This window comes from Mesoplodon mirus, assembly GCF_964341445.2.
Source record: "Mesoplodon mirus genome assembly, chromosome: 6".
NCBI classification, from domain to species: domain Eukaryota; kingdom Metazoa; phylum Chordata; class Mammalia; order Artiodactyla; family Ziphiidae; genus Mesoplodon; species Mesoplodon mirus.
Genome location: NC_138982.1, coordinates 26,853,020 through 26,880,651, shown reverse-complemented (window position 1 = coordinate 26,880,651; position 27,632 = coordinate 26,853,020). Strand labels below are relative to the sequence as shown.

The window sequence follows — 27,632 nt, the reverse complement described above, 5'->3', positions numbered from 1 at the left end:
ATGTTCAAAGAACACTGTAGGAAGAACACACTCCACGAAAGATACCCTCCTCTACACAGCACTCTATATATGCTGATGAGGAAGAATTCTCCAAACACTGCGGATCATCTATCCCCTCAACTCCTCAAGGAAAAGAAGCAAAAAGAAGTTTGGACACTTCTGAAATTGAAGCAAGTGAAAATGAGTCTGTAAAAATTAGTGCAAAAAAGCCAGGAAGAAAACTCAAGCCCATTAGTGATGAATCTGAAAGCACTGAAGAAAATGATATTAGAAGAAAAGTTAAACCAGCAGACAACATAATACACGACAACATGAAGCTGTTTCAGCTACAGCATCTTCAGAACTTTCAGAGAAACCAGCTGAATCAGTCACGCCTAAAAAGATAGGACCCCTTAGTACTGAGCTCTCTGTTGAAAAAGAGACCCTGGCAACAGAAAGTCAACTGAGAACTCAGAAAAAGATGTTTTGTGGCAAAAGGAAGAAACCAAGAAGTCACAGATTTGGATACTTCCGACTGTGTACCTATTTGGTGTTTAAAAGAAAACCAGTGACATCATGGAGTTAGATGTTGTTTTGTCTGCATTTGAAAGCAACCCCTTAGAGTATAAACAAAAAATAGACTCAGAATTTGCAAGGAAGCCATCGACAAATTTCATTCTAACTTGAAAGAAGAACTCATCGAACTGCTTAAAGAAATCCAGATGTTGAAAACTCTGAAAAGGAAGAGCGCTAAGAAGATCTCAGATATCAAAAAGAAAAGGCAACTTCTGTTTTGTCTTTTTGTGTTTGTTTTTTTCTAATTTCTAACTTGCCTTTTATTTTTCTTTCTTTCTTTCTTTTTGGCTGCGTTGGGTCTCCGTTGCTATGCACAGGCTTCAGTAGTTGTGGCTCGGCTCTAGAGTGCAGGCTCAATAGTTGTGGCACACGGGCTTGGTTGCTCTACAGCATGTGGGATCTTCCCAGACCAGGGCTCGAACCCGTTTCACCTACACTGGCAGGCAGGTTCTTAACCACTGCACCACCAGGGAAGCCTGGGACCCCATTTTTAAAAGGTAGAATTTAAGACATCCAGTTCCCTTTAGCATTTTCTCGCGAGCATAAGTAGTGATACGACCAGCATTTCTAGGATCTATGTAATGAGCTGCAGCCAATAGAACAGTCTCGTTTCTGTTTCATCCAAATTCTGCAGTTTACTCAGTTATTGCCTCTGGCTCCTTGCATAAATAGATCTGGGGATATTTGTCTCCAGTTAAATTATTTTATGAAACTTGAAATTACCTTCAGTATTAGTGTTATCTTTCTTTGAGAAATCAACTGCCAAATAACAAAGAAAATTTTAGCTAAACCTCATCTTACTTACAGATTTCAGCCAGAAAAGGGTTTTCCACATTTAGTACCAACCCTACCCACCTGTTCTCTATCCCTTTTGTAGATAGAACCCATAAAAGGTAAAATCCAAGTACTCTATGAAGAAATAATGTATTCTAAACAGAAATAGACTCACAGACATAGAAAACAAACTTATGGTTACCAAAGGGGAAAAGGGTAGGGAGAGGGATAAATTAGTAGGAGTTTGGGATTAACAGATACAAACTACTATATGAAAAATAAATAAATAACAAGGACCTACTTAAAGCACAAGGAACTATATTCAATATCTTGTAATAACCTATAACGGAAAAGAGTGAAATTTATATATATATGTGTGTGTGTGTGTGTGTGTGTGTGTAACTGAGTCATTTTGCTGTATACTTGAAACTATCACAACATTGTAAATCAACTAACTATATTTCAATTAAAAAAAAGAAATAATGTATTCTTCCATGAAAATTCTACATACATAAATTCTTTGGTCCTTCCCTTTTTTTCCCTCACAGATATAGTGGAAGCCCAGAGATATTTAGATCTTTTCTCTTCATCTGCACTTGCTTTCATGGTTGCTTGTGATTGATAGCTTTCCAAAACCCACTTGGGCCTCTGAGCAGCACTCCAGTGACTGCACGTTAACCTGAGTAACTAGAGACTACAGCTAACAGACCTCACACCTCTGTTTTCCCCACTGCCAGCCTTTCACACCCACACCTTGTTACTAAAGCAATTTAAAGAACTGTATTCTGAAAAGAAAATTTTTTACATGTTATTTTTCCTTTCTAGATGTCTCACTTCAATTAGATAGGACATTGTTCTCCCCTTACCAGGCTGATTAACCCCTGGTGCTGCCCCATCTGTGTATGTGTGTGCTCCATTTTTCCATTTATCAGCCTTTGGTTGCACTTATCCACTGACCTGTCTATTGCTCCTTCTAGACAAAGAATTTCTCCAAGGCAAGGGTCATCTCTCACATGCTTCTAAATCACTAAGCATCTGACACAATGCCTGGTGTACAGGAAATATTCAAAAATTTGTGATGAACACAGGGCCCATACTACATTCTGTCCAGTGGGTAAAACCACATCTGACACCTAAGTATTTCCATATCAGCTTTGCTATTCTTAACTTCAATAACTGCCATGTGCCTAAATATGGATATAAAGTACATATTTATATTGCTCAGTTGGCCCTTTCCATTTGTCTTCTGTTCTAGGAAATTTCCTTTATTTCTCTGAGTATATCCTTCATTCCAGTTCTCATTCCAAGAGACTAGCTTTTCTCCTAAAACTCCCATGAATTGAATGTAATTGAATGTTACACCTTCTAAATCTGTCCTCTCCCTCCCTCCCTCTCTCTCTCTCTATCTCTCTCTCTCTCCTGACTTCATATTCATGCTTTCCATTTCTTTATCTCTTTGTGCTGTGTTCTAAGAGAAATTTCTTCAGCTTGTGTTCTCAGTGGTATCCACTGGTTCATCTATTAAATTTTTTCTGATACTATATTTCTAACTTACATGCAGTGAAATGTGCTGATTTTAAGTATAGAGTTTGATCAGTTTTAACAAATGTATATATCCACCTTTATATCCAAGAACTCAATTTATTACCGACAGATCCATGCTGAAAGAATGATGAGAAAACAAACTTCAGAAAAAAGAAAATGGATCTCAGAGGAACAGATAAATGCATGAACTATTAGAAAAATTTATTCTTAAGTCTAAATAATTGTTTGTTAAAATAGTCAAAATAATCTGAAACTAAAATTCCAGTTGAAATCAAGATGGGAGATGGAGAGGGACTTCCCTGGTGGTCCAGTGGTTAAGACTCCATGCTTCCATTGCAGGGTGCATGGGTTCAATCCCTGGTAGAAGAAATAAGATCCTGCATTACATGGGGCATGACCAAAATAAAATGTGCAAATAAAAATGTGTTTAAAAAAAAACATGGAACTTCTGGGGAAGATGGCAGAAGAGTAAGACGCGCAGATCACCTTCCTCCCCACAGCTACACCAGAAATACAGCTACACGTAGAACAACTCCTACAGAACACCTGCTGAACGCTGGCAGAAGACCTCAGACCTCCCAAAAGTCAAGAAACTCCCCACGTACCTTGGTAGGGCAAAGCAGAGAGATTCCCGCACAGATAATCGGTGCCCACGGGCACTCACCAGCCCGAGAGGCTCGTCAGCTCGCCCGCCGGGGCGGGTGGCGCTGGGAGCTGAGGCTTGGGCTTCACTCGGAGCGCAGGGAGAGGACTGGGGCTGGCGGCGTGAACACAACCTGAAGGGGCTAATGCGCCACAGCTAGCCGGGAGGGAGTCCAGGAAAAAGTCTGGACCTGCCAAAGAGGCAAGAGACTTTTTCTTCCCTCTTTGTTTCCTGGTGCATGAGGAGAGGGGATTAAGAGCACTACATAAAGGAGCTCCAGAGAGGGGTGCGAGCCGCGGCTGAAAGCGCGGACCCCAGAGACGGGCGTTGGACGCTGGAGCTGCTGCCACCTCCATGAGGCCTGTGTGTGTGCGCAGGTCACTGTCCACACCACACTTCCAGGGAGCCTGTGCAGCCCATCACTGCCAGGGTCCCGGGATCCAGGGACGGCTTCCCTGGAAGAACGCACGGCACGCCTTGGGCTGGTGCAACGAAACGCCGGCCTCTGCCGCTGCAGGCTCTCCCCGCACTCCGTGCCCCTCCCTCCCCCCACCCGGCCTGAGTGAGCCAGAGTCCCCGAAGAGGCTGCTCCTTTAACCCTGTCCTGTCTGAGCGAAGAACAGATGCCCTCCAGCGACCTACACACAGAGGCGGGGCCAAATCCAAAGCTCAGACCCGGGAGCTGTGAGAACAAAGAAGAGAGGGAAATCTCTCCCAGCACCCTCAGAAGCAGCGGATTAAAGCTCCACAATCAACTTGATGTACCCTGCATCTGTGGAATACATGAATAGACAATGAATCATCCCAAATTGAGGAGCCAGGAGTCAGTGCTGTGCCTGTGAGGTGGGAGAGCCAACTTCAGGACACTGGTCCACAAGAGACCTCTCAGCTCCACATAATATCAAATGGTAAAAATCTTCCAGAGATCTCCATCTCAACACCAGCACCCAGCTTCACTCAACGACCAGCAAGCTACAGTGCTGGACACCCTATGCCAAACAACTAGCTAGACAGAAACACAATGCCACCCATTAGCAGAGAGGCTGCCTAAAATCATAAAAAGTCCACAAACACCCCAAAACACACCACCAGACATGGACCTGCCCACCAGAAACAAAAGATCCAGCCTCATCCACCAGAACACAGGCACTAGTCCCCTCCACCAGGAAGGCTACGCAACCAACTGAAACAACCTTAGCCACTGGGGACAGACACCAAAAACAACGGGAACTATGAACCTGCAGCCTGCAAAAAGGAGACCCCAAACACAGTAAGGTAAGCAAAATGAGAAGACAGAAAAACACACAGCAGGAGAAGGAGCAAGATAAAAACCCAACAGACCTAACAAATGAAGAGGAAATAAGCAGTCTACCTGAAAAAGAATTCAGAATAATGATAGTAAAGGTGATCCAAAATCATGGAAATAGAATAGACAAAATGCAAGAAATTGTTAACAACGACCTAGAGAACTAAAGATGAATCAAGCATCAATTAAAAACACAATAAATGAAATGAAAAATACTCTAGATGGGATCAATAGCAGAATAACTGAGGCAGAAGAACGGATAAGTGAGGTGGAAGATAAAATAGTGGAAATAACTACTGCAGAGCAGAAGAAAGAAAAAAGAATGAAAAGAACGGAGGACAGTCTCAGAGACCTCTGGGACAACATTAAACGCAACAACATTTGAATTATATGGGTTCCAGAAGAAGAAGAGAAAAAGGGACTGAGAAAATATTTGAAGAGATTATAATTGAAAACTTCCCTAATATGGGAAAGGAAATAGTCAGTCAAGTCCAGGAGACACAGAGAGTCCCATATAGGGTAAATCCAAGGAGAAATATGCCAAGACACATATTAATCAAACTGTCAAAAATTAAACACAAAGAAATCATATTAAAAGCAGCAAGGGAAAAACAACAAATAACACACAAGGGAATCCCCATAAGGTTAACAGCTGATCTTTCAGCATAAACTCTGCAAGCCAGAAGGGACTGGCAGGACATATTTAAAGTGATGAAGGAGAAAAACCTGCAACCAAGATTACTCTACCCAGCAAAGATCTCATTCAGATTTGATGGAGAAATTAAAACGTTTACAGACAAGCAAAAGCTGAGAGAGTTCAGCACCACCAAACCAGCTTTATAACAAATGCTAAAGGAACTTCTCTAGGCAAGAACACAACAGAAGGAAAAGACCTACAATAACAAACCCAAAACAATTAAGAAAATGGGAATAGGAACATACATATCCATAATTACCTTAAATGTAAATGGACTAAATGCTCCCACCAAAAGACACAGATTGGCTGAATGGATACAAAACCAAGACCCATATACATCCTGTCTACAAAAGACCCACTTCAGACATAGAGACACATACAGACTGAAAGTAAGGGGATGGAAAAAGATATTCCATGCAAATGGAAACCAAAAGCAAGCTGGAGTAGCAATTCTCGTATCAGACAAAATAGACTTTAAAATAAAGACTATTAGAAGAGACAAAGAAGGACACTACATAATGATCAAGGGATCGATCCAAGAAGAAGATATAACAATTGTAAATATTTATGCACCCAACATAGGAGCACCTCAATATATAAGGCAAATACTAACAGCCATAAAAGGGGAAATCGACAGTAACACATTGATAGTAGGGGACTTTAACACCCCACTTTCACCAATGGACAGATCATCCAAAATGAAAATAAATAAGGAAACACAATCTTTAAATGATACATTAAACAAGATGGACTTAATTGATATTTATAGGACATTCCATCTAAAAACAACAGAATACACATTTTTCTCAAGTGCTCATGGAACATTCTCCAGGATCATATCTTGGGTCACAAATCAAGCCTTGGTAAATTTAAGAAAATTGAAATTGTATCAAGTATCTTTTCCGACCACAATGCTATGAGACTAGACATCAATTACAGGAAAAGATCTGTAAAAAATACAAACACATGGAGGCTAAATAATACTCAATAACGAAGTGATCACTGAAGAAAAGAGGAAATAAAAAAATACCTAGAAAGAAATGGCAATGGACACATGACGACCCAAAACCTATGGGACACAGCAAAAGCACTTCTAAGGGGGAAGTTTATAGCAATACAATCGCACCTTAAGAAACAGGAAACATCTCGAGTAAACAACCTGACCCTGCACCTAAAGCAATTAGAGAAAGAAGAACAAAAAAACCCCAAAGTTAGCAGAAGGGGAGAAATCATAAAGATCAGATCAGAAATAAATGAAAAAGAAATGAAGGAAACGATAGCAAAGATCAATAAAACTAAAAGCTGGTTCTTTGAGAAGATAAACAAAATTGATAAATCATTAGCCAGACTCATGAAGAAAAAAAGGGAGAACACTCAAATCAATAGAATTAGAAATGAAAAAGGAGAAGTAACAACTGACACTGCAGAAATACAAAAGATCATGAGAGATTACTATAAGCAACTCTATGCCAATAAAAGGGACAACCTGGAAGAAATGGACAAATTCTTAGAAATGCACAACGTGCTGAGACTGAATCAGGAAGAAATACAAAATAGGAATAGACCAATCACAAGCACTGAAATTGAAACTGTGATAAAAAATCTTCCAACAAACAAAAGCCCAGGACCAGGTGGCTTCACAGGTGAATCCTATCAAACATTTAGAGAAGAGCTAACACCTATCCTTCTCAAACTCTTCCAAAATATAGCAGAGGGAGGAACACTCCCAAACTCATTGTACGAGGCCAACATCACCTTGATACCAAAACCAGGCAAGGATGTCACAAAGAAAGAAAACTACAGGCCAATATCACTGATGAACATAGATGCAAAAATCCTCAACAAAATACTAGCAAACAGAATCCAACAGCACATTAAAAGGATCATACACCATGATCAAGTGGGGTTTACTCCAGGAATGCAAGGATTCTTCAATATACGCAAATCAATAAACATGTTATACCATATTAATAAGTTGAAGGAGAAAAACCATATGATCATCTCAATACATGCAGAGAAAGCTTTCCACAAAATTTAACACCCATTTATGATAAAAACCCTGCAGAAAGTAGGCATAGAGGGAACTTTCCTCAACATAATAAAGGCCATATATGACAAACCCAGAGCCATCATCATCCTCAGCGGTGAATAACTGAAACCATTTCCACTAATATCAGGAACAAGACAAGGTTGCCCACTCTCACCACTCTTATTCAACATAGTTTTGGAAGTTTTAGCCACAGCAATCAGAGAAGAAAAGGAAATAAAAGGAATCCAAACCGGAAAAGAAGAAGTAAAGCTGTCACTGTTTGCAGATGACATGATACTATACATAGAGAATCCTAAAGATGCTTCCAGAAAACTACTAGAGCTAATTAATGAATTTGGTAAAGTAGCAGGATACAAAATTAATGCACAGAAATCTCTGGCATTCCTATACACTAATGATGAAAAATCTGAGAGTGAACTCAAGAAAACACTCCCATTTACCATTGCAACATAAAGAATAAAATATCTAGGAATAAACCTACCTAAGGAGACAAAAGACCTGTATGCAGAAAATTATAAGACACTGATGAAAGAAATTAAAGATGATAGCAATAGATGGAGAGATATACCATGTTCTTGGATTGGAAGAATCAACATTGTGAAAATGACTCTACTACCCAAAGCAATCTACAGATTCAATGCAATCCCTATCAAACTACCACTGGCATTTTCCACAGAACTAGAACAAAAAATTTCACAATTTGTATGGAAACACAAGACCCCGAATAGCGAACACAATCTTGAGAATGAAAAATGGAGCTGGAGGAATCAGGCTCCCTGACTTCAGACTATACTACAAACCTACAGTCATCAAGACAGTATGGTACTGGCACAAAAACAGAAAGATAGATCAATGGAACAGGATAGAAAGCCCAGAGTTAAACCCACGCACTTATGGTCACCTTATCTTTGATAAAGGAGGCAGGGATGTACAGTGGAGAAAGGACAGTCTCTTCAATAAGTGGTGCTGGGAAAACTGGACAGGGACATGTAAAAGTATGAGATTAGATCACTCCCTAACACCATACACAAAAATAAGCTCAAAATGGATTAAAGACCTAAATGTAAGGCCAGACACTATCAAACTCTTAGAGGAAAACATAGGCAGAACACTCTATGACATAAATCACAGCAAGATCCTTTTTTGACCCACCTCCTAGAGAAATGGAAATACAGACAAAAATAAACACATGGGACCTAATGAAACTTAAAAGCTTTTGCACAGCAAAGGAAACCATAAACAAGACCAAAAGACAACCCTTAGAATGGGAGAAAATATTTGCAAATGAAGCAACTGACAAAGGATTAATCTCCAAAATTTATAAGCAGCTCATGCAGCTCAATAACAAAAAAACAAACAACCCAATCCAAAAATGGGCAGAAGACCTAAACAGACATTTCTCCACAGAAGATATATAGACTGCCAACAAACACATGAAAGGATGCTCAATATCTTTACTCATCAGAGAAATGCAAATCAAAACTACAATGAGATATCATCTCACACCAGTCAGAATGGCCATCATCAAAAAATCTAGAAACAATAAATGCTGGAGAGGGTGTGGAAAAAAGGGAACACTCTTGCACTGCTTGTGAGAATGTGAATTGGTACAGCCACTATGGAGAACAGTATGGAGGTTCCTTTAAAAACTACAAATAGAACTACCATATGACCCAGCAATCCCACTACTGGGCATATACCCTGAGAAAACCATAATTCAAAAAGTCATGTACCAAAATGTTCATAGCAGCCCTATCTACAATAGCCCAGAGATGGAAACAACCTAAGTGTCCACCATCAGATGAATGGATAAAGAAGATGTGGCACATATATGCAAAGGAATATTACTCAGCCATAAAACGAAATGAAACTGAGCTATTTGTAATGAGGTGGATGGACCTAGAGTCTGTCATACAGAGTGAGGTAAGTCAGAAAGAGAAAGACAAATACTGTATGCTGACACATATATATGGAATTTAAGAAAAAAAATGGCATGAAGAACATAGGGTAAGACAGGAATAAAGACACAGACCTACTAGAGAATGGACTTGAGGATATGGGGAGGGGGAAGGGTAAGCTGTGACAAAGCGAAAGAGAGGCATGGACATATATACACTACCAAACATAAGGTAGATAGCTAGTGGGAAGCAGCTGCATAGCACAGGGAGATCAGCTCGGTGCTTTGTGACCGCCTGGAGGGGTGGGATAGGGAGGGTGGGAGGGAGCCACAAGAGGGAGGGGATATGGGAACATATGTATATGTATAACTGATTGATTTTGTTATAAAGCAGAAACTAACACACCATTGTTAAGAAATTATACTCCAATAAAGATGTAAAAAAAAAAAAAGATGGGAGGTGGAGAAAGGAGAAGAAGCAGAAGACAAAAAAGCATGCTACATTTTTTCTATTGTTTAATGGAAGGCTAGAGAGATACTACTTAAATGCCGACATTAGAGCAATGCATTTAATATAGAGACACAAAAGACCCCGAGGTCTTCCCTGGTGGCGCAGTTGTTGAGAGTCTGCCTGCCGATGCAGGAGACGCAGGTTCTTGCCCCGGTCCAGGAAGATCCCACATGCCGCGGAGCAGCTGGGCCCGTGAGCCATGGCTGCTGAGCCTGCGCATCCAGAGCCTGTGCCCCACAATGGGAGAGGCCACAACAGTGAGAGGCCCACATACGGAAAAAAAAAAAAAAGACCCCGAATAGCCAAAGCAGTCTTGAGGGAAAAAAAACGGAGCTGGAGGAATCAGACTCCCTGACTTCAGACTATACATCAAAGCTACAGTAATCAAGACAATATGGTACTGGCACAAAAGCAGAAATATAGATCAAGGGAACAGGATAAAAAGCCCAGAGATAAACCCATACATCTATAATCAACTAATCTATGACAAAGGAGGCAAGGATATACAATGGAGAAAAGACAGTCTCTTCAATAAGTGGTGCTCAGAAAACTGTACAGCGACATGTAAAAAACGAAATTAGAACACTCCCTAACACCATACACCAAAATAAACTCAAAATGGATTAGAGACCTAAACGTAAGACTGGACACTATAAAACTCTTAGAGGAAAACATAGGAAGAACACACTTTGACATAAATCACAGCACGATCTTTTTTGATCCACCTCCTAGAGTAATGGAAATAAAACTAAAAATAAACAAATGGGACCTACTGAAACTTAGAAGTTTTAAGTTTCTTTTGCAAAGCAAAAGAAACTACAAGCAAGATGAAGAAACATCCCTCAGAATGGGAGAAAATATTTGCAAACGAATCAATGGACAAAGGATTAATCTCCAAAATATATAAACAGCTCATGCAGCTCAATATTAGAAAAACAACTCAATCAAAAAATGGGCAGAAGACCTAAATAGATATTTCTCCAAAGAAGACATACAGATGGCCAAGAACCACATGAAAATGGCTCAACATCACTAATTATTAGAGAAATGCAAATGCAAACTACAATGAGGTATTACCTCACACCCGTTAGAATGGGCATCATCAGAAAATCTACAAACAACAAATGCTGGAGAGGATGTGGAGAAAAGGGAACCCTCATGCACTGTTGGTGGGAATGTAAATTGATACAGCCACTATGGAGAACAAGTATGTAGCTTCCTTTAAAAACTAAAAATAGAATTACCATATGACCCAGCAATCACACTACTGGGCATATACTCTGAGAAAACCATAATTCAAAAAGACACATGCACCCCAATGTTCATTGCAGCACTATTTATAATAGTCAGGTCATGGAAGCAACCTAAATGCCCATCAACAGACAAATGGATAAAAAAGATGTGATACATATAGACAATGGAATATTAGCCATAAAAAGGAACGAAATTGGGTCATTTGTAGAGACATGGATGAGCCTAGAGACTATCATACAGAGTGAAGTAAGTCAGAAAGAGAAAAACAAATATCGTATGTCAACACATATATATGGAAGCTAGAAATATGGTACAAATGAACCGGTTTGCAGGACAGAAATTGAGACATGGATGTAGAGAACAAATGTATGGGCACCAAGGGGGGAAAGCGGTGGCGGGGGTGTGTGATGAATTGGGAGATCGGGATTGCCATGTATACACTAATATGTATAAAATGGATAAGTAATAAGAACCTGCTGTATAAAAAAATAAAATTCAAAAAAAAAGAACAATACATTTTAGTGTGCATGTTAAAATCTAAAAGTAATCATAGTAGAGTAATGAAAAAGTGGACACCACATCAGAGCAGTTTGGTAAGGCCATTGTGAGAAGGTACTACTTGAGTTAAGACCCAAAGGGTGAGAAGGATCCTGTGATGCAAAGATCTAGAGAACGCATATTTTAGGCAAAGGAAATAGCATGTGCAAATGTCTGGAGGCAGCAGAAGGATTGGCGTGTTTGAGAACCAGAGAGGAGGCCAGTATAGCTGGAGCGCCAAACAAGAGTGAGAAAGAAAAACTTCGATCTGAAAGGTAGGGAAGAGTCAGACCATGCGAGGCCTTTACACAATGTTAAAGGGTTTGGATTTTATTCTAATTTTTGAGGGGTGACCCTGAAGGGAGTTTTGTTTGTTTGTTTTATTGACATATAGTTGATTCACAGTATTATATACATTTCAGGTGTACAACATAGTTATTCACAATTTTTAAAGGTTATAGTCCATTTAAAGTTATTATAAAATATTGGCTGTATTCCCAGTGTTGTACAATATATCTTTGTAGCTTATTTACTTTATACATGGTAGTTTGTACCTGTTAATTCCCTCCCCTTATCTTGTCCCCTCAGCCTTCCCTCTCCCCACTGGTAACCGCTAGTTTGTTCTCTATATCTGTGAGTCTGTTTCTTTTTTGCTGTATTCACTAGTTTGTTTCATTTTTTTTAGATTCCACATATAAGTGATATAGAGTATTTGTCTTTCTCTTGCATTTCTCTGATGATTAGCATCTTTTCACATGCCTGTTAGCCATCTGTATGTCTTCTTTGGAAAAATGTCTATTCAGTTCTTCTGCCCATTTTTTAATTGGGTTGTTTGTTTTTTTGATATTGAGTTGTATGAGCTGTTTATAGATTTTGGATATTAGCCCTTTATCAGTCATATCATTTGCAAATATTTTCTCCCATTCAGTAGGTTGTCTTTTCATATTGTTGATGGTTTCCTTTGCTGTGAAAAAGCTTTTAAGTTTAATTGGGTCCCATTTGTTTATTCTTTTTCTTGTTTCTTTTGCCTTTGAAAACAAAAAAAAATATTGCTACAGTATATGTCAAAGAGTGTTCTTTGTTTCTTCTAGAAGTTGTATGGTTTCAGGTCTTACATTTAGGTCTTTAATCCATTTTGAGTTTATTTTTGTTTAGAGTATTAGAGTGTTCTAAATTCATTCTTTTACATATAGCTGTCCAGTTTTCCCAGCACCATTTGTTGAGGAGACTGTCTTTTCTCCATTGTACATTCTTGCCTCCTTTGTCATAGATTAATTGACCATAAGTGAATGTGTTATAAGATCATTATGGAGAACAAGTTTCAGAGAAAGAAAAGTGGAATCCAAGAGGCTAAGTCAGAGATGATGGAGATTGGATTGGGAAACGGCAATGGAGATAGAAATGAGTGGATCAGGGGAAAATTTTAGAGGCAACACTGACAGCCCCTGGTGATGGGCTGGACATGAGGGTGAGGGAAAGGAGAAAGTTAAAGATGATTCCCAGGCTTCTGGGTTTTACAGTCAGGTGAATTGTTTTTACAGTTGGGTAAATGGTTTCTATAACTGAGTGAGTGGATTTTATAATTGGGTGGCCCTTACTGAGTTGGGAAAGTAATTTGTCTGAGAAGAGAACAAGGAGTGAAGACCACAGGCCTCCTTTACATGCATCCAGATGCGCTTTTAGATGCCCACGTGCAGGTGTCTGTCCACAAACCTGGGGTTCTTTTTTTTATTGAAGTATAGTTGATTTACAATGTTATGTTAGTTTCAGGTGTACAGCAAAGTGATTCAGTTATATATATATATATATAGATAGATATATTTTATACATATATATAAATATATATACATATATATTCTTTTACAGATTATTTTCCATTATAGTTTTTTTATAAGATATTGAATATAATTCCCTGTGTTATACAGTTGGACCTTGTTGTTTATCTATTTCATACATATTAGTGTGTATCTGCTAATCCCAAACTCCTCCTTTATCCCTCCCCTACCCACGTTCCCCTTTGGTAACCATAAATTTGTTTTCTGTGTCTGTGAGTTTATTTCTGTTTTGTAAATAAGTTCATTTGTATCATTTTTTAGCTTCGACATATAAGCAATTCCCATGTGTTCTTCTGCCAACATGGAAACATCAACTTCTATTTCCCTGAATACCAAACTACGTTCTTATGAGCTCTGAACACAGAGTACAAGATACTCTGTTCATTTGGCAGAAATGGCATTCCTCCCACAAAAGGTACTAATATCTTTACTGGGGGTTGATGCACAAACTTGAATAGAAAAAATGATTTCCACAACATCCACCTGAAGTTTAGCACTTCCTCCAATTCTGAATGTAGACAAAAAACTGCAGTATTATTTGCTATACCTGTGACTGTGTTACAAATACAATTACAAATATTTTCCTATCACGTCAGAGGTGTTCCAAGTATCTCAAAATGTTATTTATGCTCATCATTATTTTGAAATATGCCAGTTATTTGACCTGACACTAGATCTTTTTATTTACTGTGCTATTAAATAATATGATATTTAATATCACATTATTTTAAAGATTTGATAATTTTTTCAGTATAATTGGTCTACTTTGTAATCCCATGCATTTTATTTTATGCATTTAAAAACATTATTCTGAGAAGAAACCCACATGGTTCACCAGATTCTAAAGTTTGTCAAGTGCTTAAAACATGTCCAGTTCCTATTAGCACTACGTAAGTTTTAATTAAACAAATAAAAATATATTTCATGGGTTACTGGTGGGAGGGAGTTACAGAGTCATGGACTGGGAAGGCTAGGAATGGAGAAAAGCAAGTGAAAAAGGAAACAGGAAAAATATAATTTCACTAAATAAAATCCCAATATGTGTGATATGATCTCACTAATGCCTGTTTATATAATTTTATGCTTATTTATAAAGCAAAATTGTAAAACAATGAGCAAATTTTAAATCTCTTATAAGTGTTGGAAGTCACTTTCCTAACACTGTCTTCATAGTTCAAAGATAAAATACTCAATAAAAAGCCAGAGTTAAGGCATCTGTAGAAAGACCAAACATAGCAAATTCAACCACTGAGACTATACACCCTGTCTTTCTCTGAGTGTAGAACCAGTCCCAAGTTACTGAATTTCAGGAGATTTTCATTAAAAAATAAGACAGGTGAGAATTTAAGGAAAACATTATCATCTGTTCTGTGAAAATCTCTTTCAAAAAGCTTATGGTTTCTTAGCAGTTCACTTGAGAACAACAACAAAAAAGAGGCAAGTAACATGTTATAAGATATATTATGAGAAAGCCAGGCCACACCTTCAGAGTCCACCAGGGTCCTTCCCCAGGATCCCCATCACCCACAGACCTCCTGGCTTGGGTGACGCTCTCTGATCTCGCCATGTCTGAGGACTATTCCCTTTCAGTCAGTTAAGTCCAGAGTGAGCCTCAGTCTTTCCGGGTTATCCTTCTTGCAAAGAGGAGAGTCATAGGTTACCAGGGGTCCCCAACCCCTGGCATCTAATACCTGATGATCTGAGGTGGAGCTGATGTAATAATAATAGAAATAAAGTGCACAATAAATGTAATGTGCTTGAATCACCATGAAACTATCCCCAACCCACAGTCCTTGGAAAAATTGTCTTCCATGAAAACGGTCCCTGGTGCCAAAAAGGTTGGGGACCGCTGGACCATTATACTGTAGGCACCATCCACTAAGCTTCCATCTACCCTCGATCCATTTTTCTTACTGCAGCCAAAAACATTGTTTCTAAACACAAATGTGATTCTCTCAAACTCTCCCTCCAAAAACCTTTTAATCTCCCCCATTTCTCTTTGGATCTGGACAAAACTCCTTCATGTGGCTCCAATGCCCTGTGCGATGTCACCTGAGCCCACCTCTCCAGCCTGACCCCCCACCACGTTCCCTGCATCTGTGCTCTGCACACTCGGCCCTCCTGTCCCCTGACCTCTCTGAGCCTCCCTCTCCTTGGGGCCCTTTGCATGTGCTCATGCCTCTGACTGGAATGTCCTCCCACCTCCTCACCAAGGTAGAGCCTGTGAATCTTTGAGACCCAACCTCCATCCCAGTTTCTTCATACTTTAGCCTCTCTGAGATTACAGTGTGTCCTACAAGTAAGTGGAGTCTTGTGAGTACTGTTGGCCCAGATGCAAGTCAATTCTTCCAACAAGAATTGCGTTTGCCTCTGCCAGTCATCTCAGGTGACTACCAGTCTGAAATCACTTTAAATTCTCTCCTTGAGTTTTGGGACATATTACTGATGTGAATTCAGATGGAGAACACGTAAGCACCGACTTGACGTTGAAATTCTCGGGAGAGTTTTCTTTTCCTCCTTCAGCTCAGTGCCGACATTGAAACAAGTAAATTTCCTTGCTGTCCCTTTCCGTGAGAACATTTATTTCTCACTTGCTCTTTTATTGCGGGGGGCATCCCAGCTTCATGTGGAGATTCCCTTTTAGGAATTCCATTGTGGATGATTTTTTTTCTTTGTGGTACCTAGAATAACCATGCATCATATAAAAACTGCCTCTAAGTTTCGATGAAATACAGAGGTTCAAATTCCCCAGTTAGAGGCTTTCCTGGTATTCTGTGTGGCTCCAGTTTTCCCACCCGTCACAGCGTAACTTCAGCTTTGTTTCTATGTGTGGTTAAATCTACCTCCCTTTCTAAACTATAAGCTCTGTGAGGACTGAGACAGGAGACTTTATTTTTTTCATCATGGCAAGTCTAGAGTCTTCCAAATATTTTTCCAGCTCATACACACTTTGAGCTACTTCATGCATTTCTGGGATCAGAATTATCATTGTCATTCTAAAGAGTATAATCCCAATGCACAGGGTATCACAGAGCTTTCTGAACAATACCTGACACATCCTCCTCAGATGCTCAAACATGACGATATGAATTGACCACGGGGTTAAATTATAATAGAACTGTGGCAGATTCAAAGCCCAAACTGGGGCCATGATTTCCATGTTCTTGGTACATGGAGGCTTTCTACTTTCTGCAGATTAGAACCTCCCAAAGTTTCCCAGCTTGGCTAGAACTTACTGTTCACTCCTCAAACCCGAATCCCCTGAAAGCTAAGTTCTTTCCTTCGTCAATTAACACAGCGTTATGCATTCTTCCAAAAAGGAAAAAATTAGCCCAGTTCTCCCTCCCTGCTTCCCCATTCCATTATAAAACTAATCATATTCAGATATTGCACCAGCTCCTTCAGACATCATATAATAAGGTAATGCTTATGGGTATAAAAATCATTTAATACATTAATGCATTTTTTCAAGTTTAACATTATTTACTAAAATCTTTATTACCCAAAGCATGGAGTGAAAAGGAAGGATGGAGTCAGTTAATACTAATAAGGATTTATTTACTAGTTTTTCCTGTTAGGAAGTAAAGATGACTACCATTTCCTTTCAAATAAAGAAAAGCAAATGGGTTTCCTAGGACAGAGTTGATGATCCAGGAATCATCTTGGATAATAATAACATTTATTTGCTTGGGGCTTACCACAAGCGGTAAATGCTACTATTGTGTCTTTTAACAAATGGGGAAATCATAGCTTGGAATGGTTAATAATTGCCCGCAAGGTCATAAATCTACAAAGTGATGGACATAAGATTTGAACTCTGGTAGTCAAATGCCTCTTAGTGAAGGAATGAATTTCAAAGCAGAAAATGATGGCTGGTTTCTCATTGCAATGAAAACGTATTCCCTTTAAACCTTAAAATAACTTTTCTGTTCATAAATGTAGGTGATTGTGATACACTTTGGGAGGATGTGGCCTTAAAACATAGCTTCTACCTCCATACATATGCTGGAAAATTTAGTTGTAAATATTGATTAGTCAGAAGTCATTTCCTTCACAGTCAAGACCATTTTAAATCTTCTGAAAGAAATAAACATTGAATTCTAAAGTCCCTTATTTACATAGTGATTGTGCATATTTACTTGCCATTTATGACTTTTTTCCTTTACAAATTTTTTTGGCCAGTATATAGTAGGCATTTATTAAATGCTGCATTGATTGGATGAATGGGTGGATGGATAGCTGGATGGATGGATAAATAGGTAGATGGATACATTGATGGATGGATGGATATCTGGATGAATAGATGGATGGATAGACGACGAATGGCTATATGGATGGATGGATATCATGGACTCTGTCTTGGGCAACTGGGTAAGATATACTCTGACTGGGTGTTTTGATCCTTGGCTCTTTCAGTTCTCTTTTGGTGCCTAATAAGCTACTCCAAGACTTAGTTGGTTAAAAAATTAACAATTCATTATTTCTCATGATTCTGTGTGTTAACTAAGCTCAGCTGGGTGGTTTTTCTGCTCCACGTGTTGTTGGCTGGATCACTCATGTGGCTGCATTCAGCTAGGAGCTGGGCTGGGCTGCCTTGGTGTTCCTCCCCATGGTTTATCTCTCAGTGATGTATCTCATCCTCTGGGCATTCTCCAAATGACCTCTCATTTGCAGCAGAATATCCTGGACATCCATTCAGCATGGCAGCTGAGTTCTAGGAGAGAGAATTCCAAGAGGACCAGCCCCAAAATGCAAACACTTACCAATAGTCATATGGTCACACCCAGACTCACTGTGGGAGGTGTCACAGAGAACATGAATCCAGGAGCTGTGATTCATTTAAGCCACTGTGTAAGAGTCTACCTCATTGGCTAACTTGCTGCTCCTTCCTATCTCTTTGAATATGAACTGGTCTAGAAAAGTGGAGTTGTAATAGTCAGAATGCTTTTAGTTAAGTGTAATGAAACTCAAACAAACTAAAGCAAAAACAAAATAAATTGGCTCATGTAACTGTAATCAAGCATAGCTGGAATTAGGTGCTCAAATATTGTATTCAGGACTCTCTCTCTCCCTCTAACTCTTGGCTCTACTTCATTCCATGTTAGCTTTATTTCCTAAAAGGCAATTACCATATAATGAAAAAATCCCCAAAATCCGTATTTAATTTGTCTTCATACCTTACAACCTCAGAAGGTGAGAGATCTCTTATGACTTTAATTTCTCAAAAGAGACTATTTGCCCAGAATCCCCAGACAGGGAGGAGGTTTCTCGCCACATCAGTGGGTCTGTGGAAAGGATCCCTGTAGTCCCTTTTCCACTAAAAGAACAGCTGTTCAAGTCGTTAATGCTGCATAACAAATCACTAAATTTTAAGTGACTTAAAATAACATAAATGATCATTTTCTTATCTCATGTGGATGAGAAATTTGACACTGGCTCTATGGGCAGTTCTGGCTCAATATCTCTGAAGCATTTGCAGTGCTAGGTGACTGGAGCTGGAAGTGGGGTGGGGAGGTGGGGTTGAGGCCAGCAGGAGCAGATGGGTGCTGGCCAGGCATCGCTCTAAGTGTAGTTCCAGGGCTTCTCCAAGTGGTCTCTCCACATGCGATAATTTGTGCTTCTTCATGGCACGGTGGCCTCGGGGCAGTTGGACAGCTTCCATGGCAGCACAGGCCCCCAGCAAGAGTGTTCCAACCAGCAACTGGAAAATGCACCACCTTTTCTGACCGAGACCTGGAAATCATGGAACATCACTTCCACTGACCAATTCTATTGGTTAAACGTGAGACATAAGAGATTCAAGGGAAGGGGAATTAGATTCCACCTTTGATGAAGGAGGGGCAAGTTTCTACAAAACCATGTGGACTGAGAAATATTCTTATGACCATCTCTGGAGAATGCAATCTGCCACAGCAGCCCTTACAGAGCCCTGGCTGGATGTAAGAGCTTCAGTTCTGACGTGTATACCACACAGGCCCAGGTTATCAGGATATCATGCTGCAAACATTTCTCTAACTTCAAATTACCTTTGCTTTAAATGAAGTACGACAGATTTCCATCTCTTTTTTTAAAGGTATGATTTAGTTTTGCTGTTGTTCTTGTATTTTATCCATCAGGTCCATGTGTTAGTAATGGGAGGAAAAACAGTGTTAGTACAGTCCCCGTGCCCAAAACTAGATTTCAGTTCTGTTCCTAATCTCTGAAACTTCAGTCTCATACAGCAAAAATCCCCACCAAATTTACATCAGGTTATTCTTTATTTTTTAACTTGAGAGAATAAAGCATATGAAACTCTTGGGTTTTCTTTTTAGTTCTCTTGTCAAAAGTGAATCCAGATATAAGGAGTAGATGAGTTTTGAGCAAAATAAACAAAATAGAGTCACACAAAAAATACGAGAAATTCTTGAAAGCAAGCAGAGAGAAAAGACATATGGCCTACAAATAAACAATAATTAGTCAGAAAGCAGTTATTTCTAAAGTAACAATGTAAACTAAAATACCGTGAAGATTGCCAACATGCTGAGTGACAATAATTATCAAATTGCCAGGCAAACTTCCACATCCAACTAAAACATGTGATTGAAAATAAAAATGCGATTGAGGGTATGACCAAGATGGCAGAGTAGGAAGACCCTGAACTCACCTCCTCTGCAGGCACACCAAAATTACAACTTACAGAGCAACTATGAGAACGACCAGAAAAGATTTTCCAAAACTGAAGACACAAAGAAGGAACCACAATGAGATGGGTAGTGGCGGCAGAGACACAGTTTAGTCAGGACCCACACCCCTGAGTGGATGACCCCAAAACAGGAGAAATATCACAATTGCAGAGGTTCTCCCCAAGAAGCAAGCAGCCCCAGCCTCATACTGGGCTCCCTGGCCAGGGGTCCTGCACCAGGAAGACAAACCCCCAAAACGTCTGGCTTTGAAAACTAGTAGGGCTTATGTTTGGGAGCCAGAGTACTATAAGATACACATGCACATGCAAAACCTCACATGTTCTGAGTCCCGATTCAGAGGCAGTAATTGGAAAGAAGCCTGGGTCAGACCCCCTTGCTGACCTTGGAGATCCTGCCAGAGGGGCAGGAGGCAACTGGGACTCCCCCTGGGGATGAAGACACTGGTGGCAGCCATATTGGGGAGTTCATTCTACCACAATGATGCCAGCACTGGCGCATGCCATGTTGGAATCTTCCGTCTAACCTATTAGTGCCAGAGACATACTCCCCCACCAGCAAACCAGCACTAGCCTCGCACCCCTCTGGGGCATGCAGGCAGCCTCGTAGCAACATGGCCTCACCTGCCAGCAGGCCCTCAGTGGATGGCGGGACGTTGGAGCCTGGATTTTCATTGTTGGAGTGGATGGTTACAGATAAGCAAGGAACGAGGTCTAGAATGATCCATGCAGTAATGGAGTCAGAGCCATCCACGTGCCACAGTGTTCATTGCAGCTCTATTTACAACAGCCAGGACATGGAAGCAACCTAAGTGTCCATAAACAGATGAATGGATAAAGAAGATGTGGCACATATATACAATGGAATATTACTCAGCCATAAAAAGAAACGAAATTGAGTTATTTGTAGTGAGGTGGATGGACCTAGAGACTGTCATACAGAGTGAAGTAAGTCAGAAAGAGAAAAACAAATGCCGTATGCTAACACATATATATGGAATCTAAAAAAAAAAAAAAGGTCATGAAGAATCTAGGGGCAAGGTGGGAATAAAGACGCAGACCTACTAGAGAATGGACTTGAGGATATGGGGAGGGGGAAGGGTAAGCTGGGACAAAGTGGGAGAGTGGCATGGACATATATACACTACCAAACGTAAAATAGATAGCTAGTGGGAAGCAGCCGCATAGCACAGGGAGATCAGCTCGGTGCTTTGTGACCACCTAGAGGGGTGGGATAGGGAGGGTGGGAGGGAGGGAGATGCAAGAGGGAGGAGATGTATGTATACATATAGCTGCTTCACTTTGTTATACAGAAGAAACTAACACCCCATTGTAAAGCAATTATACTCCAATAAAGATGTTTAAAAAAATGGAGTCAGAGACATCAATATAAACTCATGTTTAGCTTAATGTAGTTACAAATATTTATACATAGAAATATTTGCAGATATGTGTATATACATGGATTAATATTCACACGTATATTTGCTTGCTCTGTCAGCCAAGAGGGCACAGAAGCAAAGATACCCCTGTAGCAACTAACACACTTAGTGCCCAGAACTTAGTTTCCCGTAGCATTCTCTACTAAAAGGGCTGGTTAGGGCTCCTTAGAGAAATGGCTAATTCTATGACTGGAACAGAAAATATACAAGATGAGCCTGGAGCATCTTATAGTGCCAGAAATTTCAAAAGTGCTAAAAACAAACAAACAAACAAAAACAAAACTACACTGGAATGTTTTTAGCAACAAAATTAAATAGCATGGGGTTATATCCCAAAGTATAGAATAAATATGATATAAATAAATGATGAAATAGACATATAAATGGGGGGTGATATACAAATCTCCCATGCAGAAGAATTGCAAATAATTTATGTAGACACTCCACTCTCAGAGAGGTAGAACATAACCTCCCACTTAAGTGCGGGCTGCACATGGTGACTGCCTGCCATAGAGAACAGTATGGAAAAGGGGAAAAAAGAGTAACTTGACAGTAGAGAAACTTGAAAACACTACCTTAGCCAAGTGATCAAGGCCAACATCAACAGTGATAAATAATGTTGAGGTTATGTTCCTTAGATGTGATGTGATGAGGATAACACTTCACCTCTGTGGTCCTCCCCCCAGAACACATAACTGCAGTCTAACCATGAGGGAAAAAATCAGACAATTTTAATTGAGGGATATTCTACAAAATACCTGACTGGCACTCCTTAAAACTGTCCAGGTCATCAGAAACAACTAATGTCTGAGAAACTATTATCATAGCCAAGAGGAGCCTAAGGAGACATGACAACTAAATGGAATGTGGTGTCCTGGATGGGATCCTGGGGCAGAAAAAGGACATTAGGTAAAAACAAAGAGATCTGAATAAAGTGTGGATTTTAGTTAATGATACTGTATCAGTATTGGTTCATTCATTGTAATGGACCTTAATTAATTATTAAGAAGTTAATAATAAGGGAATCAGTGCGGGAAACTATCTTCACAATTTTTCTGTACACCTAACACGGTTCTACAATTAAAATTTTATTTTTAAAAATAAAGTGAATGCTACCCAAAGAGAAGGAATGCATGCACGCCTGAGCAGAGAGCAGGCGTATAAATAGTAAAAGAGCTATACCAACAGGGAGGGTGAATGGTGGAGAGCTAGCACACATAAAGTAAAGGCACAGAATTGCCAGAAAGCTTAACGCTTTGTCACTCCAAATGTGACCTCTAACCAGCAACACTTTATCACGTGGAAACATTAGAAATGCAGAGTCTCAGGCCCTACCCCAACTTACTGAATAAGAATTTGCATTTTAACAAACTCTATAGGTGATTTATATGCACTTTAAAATTTAAAAGGCACCAGCTTAATGACTCTCAAATACAGATTGTCTGTTCATCTTGTCCTCCCAAAACCCCACCTCTCCCCAGCAAAATTCTTTCACCTATAAAGCTCAATAATTCGGTTTTTATTTTTCTTTTTATCTTTTTAAATTTGTTATACGATTTTTAAAGGTTACTTTTCATTTACAGTTATTACAAATACTGGCTATTTCCCCCATGTTGTACAATACATCCTTAATCTTATCTTACACCCAACAGTTTGTACCCCAGTTTTCAACCCCGATATTCCCCCTGCCTCTTCCCTCTCCCCATCGATAATCACTGGTTTGGTCTCTATATCTGTGAGTCTGCTTCTTTTTTGTTATATTCACTGGTTTATTGTCTTTTTTAGATTCCACATATAAGTGACCTCATACAGTTTAATAATTCAGTTTTTCTGATAGACATCCTTTACTACAAAAGTCGATGAACTTACCAAGAATTCTAATTGTGAAAATATTTCTAACAGAACAAATTACAGGCTGGATCTCTGGACAAAGACAACACTTTTAGTCTTAATTTAAATTCTGTAGTAGTTAACTCTCCCTCAAACAACTTAGAGAGTTGGTATGGGGAGTTCTTTTGTTAAAAGATAATTGTTTATTGATCGGTTTGAAGTATTGATATATGTAAGCTTACTCCAGGAGAGAAAGAAAAAGGCTTTCTCTCTGCCCAGATGAAGGTGTGTTCACCTCTATCTACAGAGTGGAAAATCAGGCAAAGTAATTACAGGTGGAATAAGGACTGTAAGCTCCAGATTACTCTCAGGAAACATTTCTGAGTCTAAATGTACTTTTTAATTATCTCTTCCAATAGCACCATGCTAATTGGCTACTTTGGAAATGATATGAGACCCCATGTGCTTTAAAGAAAATCTGTTTGTTTATATATTTATTTGCACCTGAGACTGTCTTATTGCTGGCAGGACAAATGTTATTAAAACAGAATCACCTGCTTATTTTAACCAGATTTTTTTTTTTAACGAACATACATGAATTGGATTATCCCTAGGGTTTCAGGAGGAAGTACTGGCATTTTGAGTGATGGGAAATTGCCACTTAGCCAGGAAATAAATGAGCTTTAAAAAGATCCCATTATTTTTTACAAGGTTATTATTGTAAATGTTTCATAATAGAAGAAATGTCCTTCAAGTTTACCCTCATTGTTGGTTTATGATTGGGGTGTTAACCTCTAAGGAGTCCAGCTCTTCACATCAAGCCACAGTGAGTTTTCATAAGTGGTTATTACATAAAATAAAATTATCTTTTATTGGTCCCCATAATATTTCCAACAAGTTCCTCCATTTGTTAGCTATTTTGTGAGGAAAATTTATTGAGTTTATTAGTCTGGGCTAGGAAACAGTGGCTTTTTAAAGTTTGTATGAGTTGAACATATTTTACTATTAACAAGACCATCCTGAACTCTGTAGAAACATGATTTAGGTGAAAACGTGGTGATATATTTGGATATTTATTTATATTTCACATGAATATTTCACATTGCTGTACCTGTTTCACTAAGAGATGGAACTTCATGATCCAAACAGACTTCCCCTCCAGCTTACTATTGAAAATGTTCCTTTTCAGTCTAAGCACTGCCACTAAATAATGAAAGAAGAAACTGCTAGGATCACCCTGGATTTCAGAAAGTGCAGTGGTAAACAGTCTCCTCACTCCAGCTTGACATTCTCCTTTTTTCTGAAAGTATTATTGAACGGGCTGCTGCTCTTCTGCACTGTGGGCTGAACCTCATCACGAAGTTTAGAAATGTTAGGGTGCCCCCTACCGTTGCAAATGAGGAAGCACGGTTCTTCGCTGTTGCATTCGGGGAACAGGATTCTTCCAAAAGGAGTACTTAACCAAAGTTCACAGAAGTGATGGTTAGTCACATGGAAGGAAGGGAAAGAGGGAGGAAGGGAAAGGGGAGGGAAGGAAGGAAGGAAGGAAGAAGGAAGGAAGGAAGGAAAGAAGGGAGGGAGGGAGGGAGAAATAATAACCCTACCTACGGATAAATTTAAAATTTTGGAGCAGAGCTACTTTAATGTTCAGCCTGGTCTAGAGATCCATCCATGAAGGGGGCAGGAGGTTTGAATATTACACCACCAAAAATATATGTGTATGTGCACTTTTTAAAAATGATAGTGTGTAGCTTTCATCATATTTCAAAGAGATATGTAACCAGGGTCACTCTCTCTCTGCCACCTTCCCTGTCACCTTTTTTGGTAACGTCAACATCCCTGTAGGTGATCTCCTACTTAACACCAGACTTCCCATTTTTTGAACTCCTCTCCTTCAGTGATCTTGTTCTCCAACCGACTTCAGTCACTCACGCCCATTGTCACACCCCAAACATTATTACCAACAACCCTACCATCTCCAGGATCTCACGTGCAAGCGTTCCACTCTCTGATCACCGTCTCCTATTTTTCTAGCTTCTTTTTTGTGATACTTCTCCACAATTCTTGACCCGCTGGAATGGTCCAATCCATTGACCCTGCCATTTTTCACTACCGTTTCACTTCTGAACTTCCTCTTTACCCATCTTAGTTTCCATGGTAATCACTAGAATCGTTTCCTAGCATGCACTCAGCTCCTATATCCCCCCCACCATCTTATTCACCAGGAGAAATTCCTACCCTCGCTGAATCCAGAGCTCCACTTACTCCACATCTGAAGTTCAGTGGTTGCATATGAAGAAACTAACTGAAGATAAACACAAAACCGAGTGATCAGTCTCACCTTGGATTTTTAATCTCCAAATTCAAGAAGGCTGGCAATTTCGGTATATTATTGATAAACTGAACTTTATCACAGTTTGAAACTTCTGCTCTTTTTTAAATTTAAAAATATCTTCAAAGCACAAAGCTGAGGGACTTCCCTGGTGGTCCAGTGGTTAAGAATCCACCTTCCAATGCAGGGGACGTGTGTTCGATCCCTGGTCAGGAAACTAAGATCCCACATGCCGTGGGGCAACTAAGCCCGCACACCACAACTACTGAGCCCACGTGCCCCCAGTGAAGGGCCCACACACTGCAAAGAAAGATCCCACCTGCCACAACTAAGACCCGACGCAGCCAAAAATAAATAAATAAATATATATATATTTTTAAAAACACAAAGCTGATAAGAGACTTGCACCTGGAATACATGAAGAACTCTCAAAACTCAATAATAACAAGTCAATTCAAAAAAAAAAGGCAACGTATTGGAACAGACACTTTACCAAAGAAGTTACTGGCATGGCCAATGAGCCCATGAAGGATGCTCAATATCATTAGTTATCACAGAAATGCAAATTAAAACTACAATGTGCTATTACTGTGCACCTGTTAGGATGACTAAAATTTAAAAAGAAAAAACTGACAATACCAGGATGCACTAAAACCATCGTAAATTACTGGTGATAACACAAAATGATACAGCCATTTTGGAAAACAGATTTTCAGTTTCTCATAAAGTTAAACATATACTTACCATATAGCCCAGCAATCTTACCCATAAGTATTTCCCCAAGAGAAATGAAAACTTATCTTTACACAAAACCTATACATGAGTATCCATAGCAGCTTTATTCAGAATTGTCACAAACTGGAAACAACTCAAATGCCTTTAATTGGTAAATGGATAAATTGTAGTCTATCCATACAGTGGAAAACCACTCAGCAATAAAAAGAATGTACTACTGATTCACACAGTGATATAGATGGATCTCGAAAGCATTGGACTAAGTAAAAGAAGCCAGTCTCAAAAGGTTAACTACATACTCCACAATTCCCTTTATATGACAATTTGAAAAAGGCGAAACTATATGGACAGAAAACAGATCAGTTGTTGTAGGGGATGGAGTGGGGAGTGGAAGATGTTCTCTACAAAAGGAAATGAGAGAATTTTGGCAAGTGATAGGACAGTTCTCTCTTTTGTTTGTGATGGTGGTTACACAACCTCCATGCATTTGTCAACACTCGTAGACTTACACCCTTAAAAAGAGTGGATTTTAATGTATGTAAATGATATTTCAAGAAACCTATTTAAAAATTGATGTAATTTATCACAACATCAAAAACAAAATATAGAAATAAATCTGACAGAAGATGAACAATATCTTAACGTGGAAAACGAAAGAGCGTTTACTGAGATAAAGAAAAGCTAAGTAAATGCATGGATGTACCGTATTTATTGTTTGGAAGTCAAAACATTATCAAAATGTCAGTTCCCCCAATTGATCTTTAGAGTCAATACGATCACAATAAAAATTCCAGCAGACTGTGTGTGTGTGTGTATGTGTGTGTGCGCATGCACATTTTTAAAAAAATAGAATGAGGAGGTGTGCTCAAAGCATAGAAAAGTGATAGACAATGAGAGGTATTAGGAGGAATTGTTATATCTGCCAAAATCAACAATAGACACCTAATTAAGAAAAATAAGAATCACGGGGATGAGGGCAAAGCCAAGGGGTCAACATAAAGATTATATGA

The 27,632-nt window shown here is 39.3% G+C and overlaps 1 pseudogene across 1 annotated transcript; it reads left to right on the top strand.

Moving 5' to 3' along the window:
- Window positions 1–25,016, top strand: LOC309805925 (centromere protein U-like; annotated as a pseudogene). Its single transcript has 2 exons — window positions 1–760; window positions 24,863–25,016. The product of its transcript is annotated as a centromere protein U-like (transcript).
- The last annotated feature ends 2,616 nt before the right edge of the window (window positions 25,017–27,632 follow it).